The following is a 7,934-nucleotide window of genomic DNA, read 5'->3' on the forward strand; positions in this document are numbered from 1 at the left end:
ACTTCTGCATATTCTCAGCTTCACATCCCTGCCTGCTCAGGTGACAGCAGCTTTCATGTCATTTCCTGTTCAGAATAGACAGACCGTCCAGGGATGCCCGGGGGGCTCAGTGGTTGAGCATCTGCCTTCAGCTCGGGCAGGATCCCAGGATCCCAGGGTCCCAGGATCGAGTCCCACGTCGGGCTCCCTGCATGGAGCCTGCTTCTCCCTCTGCCTGTGTCTCAGCCTCTCTCTCTCTCTCTCTTTCTCTGTGTCTCTCACAGATAAATAAAATCTTTTGAAAGAAAGAAAATAAAAAGAAAGAAGGGAAGAAAGAAGGAAAGAAAGAAAGATCATCCAGCATTTCCACTGAGTTTTCTATAGATTTTTTTAATCCAAACACCTTGCAGCTTCCTGTTCGCTACAGCTTCCGTTCTGAGGCCACGGCCGCGCCCCGGGCCCAAGGGCACACACCGGCAGAGCAGCCAGGGCGGCTCAGGGCAGGGGCTTCCCAGGCACACAGCCGGGGAGCCAGGCGTCCCTGCGGCGGCAGCAGGTCTGCTGTGGGCAGTGAAGGGACCGGCGGGTGGCAACTGGGCCCGGGCCGCCCAGGGCGGAAGGCGAGTGGTCCAACCTGTGCTTGGAGACAGCGAAGACCGTGGAGGAGCTACAGTGGGGTCCCAGGTGCAGCCGGCGGGAAGCTTGCGGCTGCGGCCACTGCAGTCCCTCTGGCCTGTCCCGCCAGCGCCAGCCTCGGGGACCGGCCCCTCCGACGGCAGTCGCCGCCCGCTCGGCCTCCACGAGCAGCCCCTGGGGCTCCACAGGCAAAGAGGGGCTGAGGCCTCACAGGCAGAGGGGTGGGTGCTGGGCGCGGGGAGACGGGCTCCCCTCCTGCCACCCCGGCCGCCCCACCGGGCAGCAGGGGAGCCTGTGACCAGGGCCTGGCAGACAGAGAGCACCTGCCTCCCGACAGGTGGCGTGGTCCCCTAGGCCTGCGGGCAGAGCCCGTGAGGACGCCCCCAGGCCCCCAAGGTCTGTGCGTGGAGGCCCCAAACCCACCGCAGCCCCGCCGCAGGGCAGGCGCCCAGCCTCACTGCTGGATTAAGACGCTAATCCGCGCTCCATCTCCGGTGCTTTGAGGCCGAGTTTGGAGGTAATTCGGGGCTCCCATCTGGGACTCGGACAAAACCGCGGCCCGGACTGACCTTTGGTTGCTTGGGAGGCGCTAACGAAGGCCTCCGCAGGTGAAGGCGTGGGCCCCCCGGCAGCGCTGATGGATAACACGGAGCTAATCTCTGGCCTTTGTTCCCGGGGGGCAAAGGTTCGCGCTCCCTTTGAATCCGGGCCTTTCAACCGTCCAGTGAGTGAATCATAACAGGACCGGAGGCCCCAGGATTAAGGCCCTGCAGGAAGTGCTCTCTGGGTCCCTAATGACCACGGCCTCGCCGGGAGGAAGACGCTTCGCCCTTCCCTTGGAAACGGAGGAGGCGGCGCGGCTCGTGGCCACCACACCGTGAAAGACCAGAGCAAAATCACAGCTTAATCGTCTGCGGTGTTCATGCAAGGACGTGGCAGGGCACAGAGACCGGGAGGCCCAGGGCCTGGCGCGTGGCACCTGCTGCCCCACGGGCGGCCGACGTGGGATGGGATGTGAGCGGGGCCCTCAGGAGCAGGTGCACGGCCGGCGGGGCCCCGCTGGCCCCTGTGCTCCCCGAGCCCGCAGCCCCGCGGGGCTTCGCGTCTGGACCCGCGCCCCCAACACAGACACGACCAGAGCCACATCCAAAAATTAGAAGAAATGGGGAAATCCACTTTAGCCAAAGACTCCATCCAGAATTCTGTCATTTCGACATGCAATCAATACAACATGATTATTGATGAGATATTTCACTGTCTTTTTCCACATATGTCTTCAAAATCTGGTGTGTTTCGTGCACACAGAGCCTCTGGACGCAGATGAGCCTCGTGGTATGGCAGTGGCATCCCCAGGACCCGCGGCCGGGAGAGGCCCTCCCCGTGGGGAGCGATCCTTCCGCGCTCACCTGCATTTGAGGAAGGACGGCCGCTGCACAACGCACAAGCCGCAGGAATGAATGTGTAACGGTAAAATGCCGCAGCCCACGGGGATGCCGCGGAGGGAGGCCCTGATTTTCAGATCCCCGCAACCCCTGACATGGCTGCGACAGGAAAGCTACGTATTGGGGTTCTGCGCTCATTGCCCAGTGGGGGACGTGCCCAGACACCAGCTGCGGGCCCTGCAGCTCAGCCCAGCTCTGACACCACGGGCCGCGTAGAGTCAGACCCCGGGCTGGGGGCTCGGCCCCACCGCCTGCCCCCCAGAGAGGCCAGTCTCCAGCCCTGCTGCCGTCTGCGCTTCTGGCCCCATCAGCTGTAGATCAGAGGCTCCCCAGCCCCTTGGGGCCAAGCACTAGAGCGGCTCCGAGATCTCTGTGACAGAGCAGGCCAGGGGAGCAGCCGCATGGGGGACACGCGTGGGCAGGCACGCGAGGGGTGTGGAGTTTCTGCTCCCTCTCCACGGGCCACTCTCCCCAGGGCCCACCTGTTCACACACCCGTCCTCTGGGTTTTCCTGGAGGCTTCATCCCACAGGCCTGTCCAATGGCAGCGTCAGCCACTGGGGCCTGGACCCCACCCCCAGCCCCTGGCCCACCCCACGAGGTCAGGGGTGGGATGGACCCCACCAGGCCGTCGTCTCACCGGGCAACGCACCCCCACCCTCTCCAGAAGTCCCCTCCTGACCACAGAAGACACGTCTGTCTCTCATCAGAGACCTAATGCACATCCCAGACCCCAGCACCACGCTAAGGGGTCTTCACCCCACAGGAACCAAAGAAATGAAGTGTGGAGACTGACGCCCCTGGGACGAGCTCTACGACCCCAGGGGCCGAGGATCCATGGAGGAGAGAAACCAATGGACAGGGACAGGCCAGGAAATCCCTCCCTTCCGGAAATTTCCGCCTGAGGGACAGCAGAGGCAATGTGGCCCCCTGGGAGGAGAGGCCCTGGGTGGGCAGCGGCGGGAGCCAGGCCCTGGGGGCAGAAGGGCCTCCACAGGGCGGGCTTGGCCGCGAACCTCGAGCCCCGGTCGCGGTGGAAACGTCCTCAGTTGCACAGTCACGGCCGCGCACGCATGGCTGGAAGGCCATGGTCTCTCCGGGGAAACGGGTCGTAGGGAAGGCGGGAGACACCGTAAAATACACAAGTTTGGGAGGACACGAAGAAACAGCATCCATTCTGAAAACAGAATCAGTGACGGAAAACAGAGGTTCTAAAAATCGGGGGACATGAAGATGCACAGTCAGAAATTTGACATTTTTAAGATTTTTAAGATGGGAGGAGCCGCAGACGGATCGCAGGGGAGCCCCCGCTGCTTCAGACGGTCCTGAGGACAAGAAGAGCTTTCACTGGGGCTTCCAACGGTTACGGGCACCCACCCGTGGGGCTCGTGGGGACCAGGCCTCGACGGACAAACAGCTCAGCGTTTTCACAAACTAGAGGCCAAGGGCTCAAGCTCGCAGGAGGAAGTGTGGCTGCACCCCCATGCGCTCCCCCGTGTGCCCCCACGTCCAACCCTCCATGCGTGCCCCATGTGCCCCCACGTCTGCCCTCTGTGCGCTCCCCGTGCACCCCCCATGCGCCCCCACGTCCGCCCCCCCATGCCCCTCCCAATGCGCTCCCTATGCATTCCCACGTCCATTCCCCGTGTCCCCCCTGGGAGCCCCCCATGTGCCCCCATGTCTGCCCCCCCTTGCCCCCGTGTGCTCCCCATGCGCCCCCATGTCCATCCCCCATGTACCCCCCGTGCACCCCCCATGAGCCCCCTCATGAGCCCCCATGTCCGCCCCCCCTTGCCCCCGTGTGCTCCCCATGCGCCCCCCATCCAACCCCCCATGTGCCCCCACATCCACCCCCTTGCACCCCACCTCCGCCCCCCGTATGCCCCCGTGTGCCCCCTGTGTGCCCCCACATTCACCCATGTGCCCCCATGCACCCCCACATCCACCCCCATGAGCCCCCCGTGTGCCCCCACGTCCACCCCCCGTGTGCCCCCCAATGCGACCCCACGTCCACCCCCCCATGCGCACCCCATGTGCCCCCACGTCTGCCTCCCTGTGCGCTCTCATGCACCCCCCATGCGCCCCCACATCCATCACCCCGTGTGCCCCCCCAGGAGCCCCCCATGCACCCCCATGTCTACCCCCCGCCCCCATGTGCTCCCCATGTGCCCCCATGTCCATCCCCCCGTGTACCCCCCACCGTGCGCCCCCCATGAGCCCCCTCATGCGCCCCCACGTCCACCCCCTGTGCACCCCCACCTCGGCCTCCGTGTGCCTCACGTCCACTCCCCATGTGCCCCCCCGTGCACCCCCACGTTCACCCTCTTGTGCCCCCCGTGCACCCCCTTGTGCCCCCCCCGTGCATGTCCACCCCCGCAGTCGCACAGAGGGCAGCTCCTAGCCACCCCTGGGCGAGAAGACAGCACCTAGAAGCTCCGCACACTTGTCAGCTGCCAGGAGGGACACCGCGCTGACGTCACCAGAGGGGAGAGGAAACCAACACGAGCCTGGGTGTTACGCTCCATCAAACGTCATTTAAGAACGAGAGGAAACCGTGGAAGGAGCCTCGGTGTCCTTCGACAGATGACGGGTACAGAAGACTGGTCCTATAGCTACAGTGGGATATCGCTCAGCCATCAGGAAGGACGAGGACCCAGCGTGGGCTTTGACGTGGGTGGAACTGGAGGGCATGACGCTGAGTGAGGGAAGTCGTGGGAGGACAGTCATCACATGGTCTCACTCATCCGGGGAAGAGAAGAAATAGTGAGGGGGATTAGAGGGGAAGGAGGGAAACTAACTTCATGTTTAAATGTACGTAGTTTAAATGCCAAAATCTTTTTCCTGTTTGGAACGATAGGAATACTGAACAGATTCTCATTTGTTAAAAATGAAATTATATGCATGTTAAGATGTTAGGGTGAATTTTAAGAGAAATTGAAACAGAGGACAAGCGAGGAGGAAGTCATTAAGATCTATTTACCAGAACTAGTAGCATTCTTATAACCACTAGTTACCAATTATTAGATGTAATAGGAAAAAGAATATATCATGAGCAGTAGCAAGATATTTTTAAAATCTCAGTGAGTCTGCAAATAACAAGTCTGCTCAGCCTTGCGGTCCTGAGCTTGAACCTCTTTGTGCTCAGACTGTTTCTGACGGTTCCGATCGCAGGATCTTTGGGGACGTGGAGTCCAGACACCGCGGAGCATACGAAGCAGGTTGGAGCAGAGCACGGTGTCACGCTGCGTTTATGGACGTGAGGACTAGTGTTGTGAGTCTAGCAATTCTCCGCCTTAAGGGCCTACGAGGTAGATGTCGTTCTGGGGGCCTCCCAGGGGGTGCCGTCGGTTGAGCACCCGCTTCTTGGTTTCAGGTCCAGTCGTGATCTGGAGGTCGTGACATGGAGCCCCGTGTCGAGCTCCGCGCTCAGCACAGAGTCCGCTTGCGATTCTGTCTCCCTCTCCCTGTGACCCTCCTCTCTCCCTCTCAATACATACATACATAAATAAATAAATAAATAAATAAATAAATAAATAAATAAATAAATAAATAAATGCCATTCCGACCAGGATTCTCATAAGATTTATTACGGAACCTGACGAGCTGATCCTGAATGTCATTAGCACAAACCCGAAGAACAGCAAAGAACAGGTGAGAGGAGGAGGGAGGACAGGGAAGGCGGTGGTGCCAGCCCTGTGGCGTCGGGCCTGCCCTGCAGCCACAGCAGGTGGCGCAAGGACTCGGCGGAGAACCAGAAACGGGCACACGTTTCCGGAATGTGGGCATATGACACAGCAAGGGCCAGGACTACAGGAAGAAAGCACTGTGAAAAGGTAACCTCTGAGATGACATCAAAAGCAGAGGCTATAAAAAATAAAATAAAAATAAAAGATTTTAAAAAGCACAGGCAATAAAAATAAATAAAATTTTTTTAAAAAGCACAGGCAATGAAAGGAAAAACAAATAAATTATGACAAAAATAATCACTTTTGTTCCTCAAAGGACACTACCAAGAAAGCAAAGAGACAACCTACAAAACGGAAGAATATACCTATAAACATATCTGATAAGGGATTAGTATCCAGAGTATATAAAGAACTCCTACAACTGAACAGAAACAAACAAGAAAATTAAAACATGGGCAGAGGACTTGAACGATTTCTCCAAAGAAGACGTACAAAGGACCAACAAGCACACAAAGCTACTCCCCATCATTAGTCATCAGGGAACCGCAAACGAAGACCCCGGTGACGTACTGCTCCACCCCGGCCAGGATGGCTAGCAGACAGTTTTTTTAGGAGAGAAAACAAATGTTGGAGAGGATGTGGAGAACTTGGAGCCTTCGTGCGCTGTGGGCAGGAATGCAAAGCAGTGTGGCAGTGAGCCTATGGCTCCTCAAAAAATAAAACACAGAATTATGGTCTGACCCACAGTCCCACGTCCCGAGGTAGGCCCAGGATGCCTGAGAGCGGGGACTCGCACAGGTGCGTGTGCACAGATGCTCATGGCAGCATTTTTCGCAAGAGGGAAGCAACCCAAAGGTCCGTCAGCAGGCGACCCGACGAACAGCATGACCACGACCTACGGGGAGGGAGTATCCCGCCCCACAAGGGAAGGAAGATGGGACGGTACCACATCGGTGGCCCTTGAACCCGTGGTGCTCAGCACGACAAGCAGGCGCAGGACAGGTGCGTGGGACAGCCTGTGTGCGAGGCGCCCGGAACAGCAAACTCCCGGAGATGGAAGGCAGAGGGGAGGTCGGGGGTCAGCGTTTAACAGGGACAGAGTTACAGTGCAGACGAGGAAACGGGTCTGGGGGACGACATGGTGACGGTCACACAATGTTGTGAGTGTATTTAACGCCTCTGCAGCGCACACTTGCACAGGTACGCGTGATAAAGATCACGGTGTGTCTACTTTATAAAAGTAGACGCTGGGCAAGTCGGCTGTGATGAAATTATATTCCTCAGACTTGTTTATACATTCCTGGGGGAATAAAGCCATAAGAGGAAAAAGCAAAATGTTAATTTTGGGAGATTTTGGAAGTAAATATAGGGAAACATCTTTAAGATCACAGAGGGAAAGTTATTTTAAAATACACAAAACATGTCCCCCAGCAGACGAATAAATCCGACCCAGTAAAGTGAACAGTTTGTGTGCAAACGCTGGTTCCCACTTTGACGACTGCATGAGGGCATCAGAGGTGCAAACAGGACCTTGTCAAACCACTTCTGTGAACCAGAACAGGAGAGGACACTTAACGCACACGCCCAACAAGCACTAATACTCCGTCTGAAGCATTCCTTCCAAACGGCTTAAAAAGTAACCTCCCGACGGAAGTGCTCCCTGGGCACAGGCGGTCACGGGGGACTGGCCGCTGACCCGCCCGACCCCCCTCGCCTTCACCAGGAAGCCAAGCTAGGAAGGCGTCCTGGGAGTCCTCTAGACCCTCTAGACGGCGCGGGTTCAAGCCCAGTGTCTGCAGTGGGCACGGAGAGAGCAGCGCGGGCTGTGCTGGGGGCGCCGGGGGCCCCGGCAGGTGAACAGGCCTGGCCCGGATCGCTGCCTGGTCCGACCCTGAGCTCTCGCCGGGGCCTGGAGGTCGGCGAAGCGCCCGCACACCCTGAACCAGATCCTGTGGCCGCTCCGTGGGCATCAACCCGGCGACGCAGGAGACTAACCAAACCCAGGCAGACACTCAGAATATCTGATGCCCGTAGCCGCGGCCGCACTGCGAGCACCCACCCGCGTGGACAGGGAACGCCAGCCCTGGGGGAGCCTTGCGGTCCTGAGCTTGAACCTCTTTGTGCTCAGACTGTTTCTGATGGTTCCGATCGTGTGGAGGCCGCGCTGGGCTCGCAGCTCGCAGCCACCCCGG

At 58.7% G+C, this 7,934-nt stretch overlaps 2 long non-coding RNA genes across 3 annotated transcripts; one reads left to right on the top strand and one right to left on the bottom strand.

Moving 5' to 3' along the window:
* Positions 1-349: 349 nt before the first annotated feature.
* On the bottom strand, positions 350-4,977 carry LOC140636450 (uncharacterized). The gene is made up of 2 exons (XR_012033636.1): positions 4,483-4,977; positions 350-3,233 (listed from the first exon to the last, which is right to left on the bottom strand). It is a non-coding gene; the product is annotated as an uncharacterized lncRNA (long non-coding RNA).
* On the top strand, positions 4,541-5,581 carry LOC140636451 (uncharacterized). Of its 2 annotated transcripts, none has more exons than XR_012033637.1 (3): positions 4,541-4,646; positions 5,228-5,327; positions 5,430-5,581. It is a non-coding gene; the product is annotated as an uncharacterized lncRNA (long non-coding RNA). The 2 variants fall into 2 exon arrangements; XR_012033638.1 differs by lacking the exon at positions 4,541-4,646 and adding an exon at positions 4,772-4,867.
* Positions 5,582-7,934: the final 2,353 nt, after the last annotated feature.

The sequence above is a fragment of the Canis lupus genome, chromosome 7, assembly GCF_048164855.1.
Source record: "Canis lupus baileyi chromosome 7, mCanLup2.hap1, whole genome shotgun sequence".
Classification (NCBI taxonomy): Eukaryota; Metazoa; Chordata; class Mammalia; order Carnivora; family Canidae; genus Canis; species Canis lupus.